This window comes from Macadamia integrifolia, chromosome 13 (genome assembly GCF_013358625.1).
Source record: "Macadamia integrifolia cultivar HAES 741 chromosome 13, SCU_Mint_v3, whole genome shotgun sequence".
NCBI lineage: Eukaryota > Viridiplantae > Streptophyta > Magnoliopsida > Proteales > Proteaceae > Macadamia > Macadamia integrifolia.
Genome location: NC_056569.1, coordinates 8714195 through 8714670, shown reverse-complemented (window position 1 = coordinate 8714670; position 476 = coordinate 8714195).

The window sequence follows — 476 nt, the reverse complement described above, 5'->3', positions numbered from 1 at the left end:
GTAGCCGGATAGATCAAACCTAAAGAAGATTCATATGTAGACCATCGCCCACCTCTTTAATCTGCATGGTAAAGGTCTATCTAGTCCCAATTTGGAAGATCGATTGGACCCTAGAACACAGCCTAACTAGGCACAATCCGGCCCATTAAAACTTGTGCTGGGTTTTTTTTCTTGAGCCCATAAGAATTAGACGTATATTCCGAAAGTGCAACTGTATCTCTTTGTGAGAATGTGAGATCTCATTCAGAACCACTGTTAGTTAAAACGCGTTTAAAACGCATTCGAGTTTTTTGGTCGTTTAAAACGCGTTTAAAACGCATTCGAGTTTTTTTTTCGTTTAAAACGCGTTTTGCCGTATGCTTTCATACAATACGGAAAAAAATGCTTTCATATAATACGGAAAAAAATGGAAACGGCAAAAGAATCCGTTTTAAATGCGTATCTGTTTTTTAAGGGTAAAATAGGAATTTTATAAA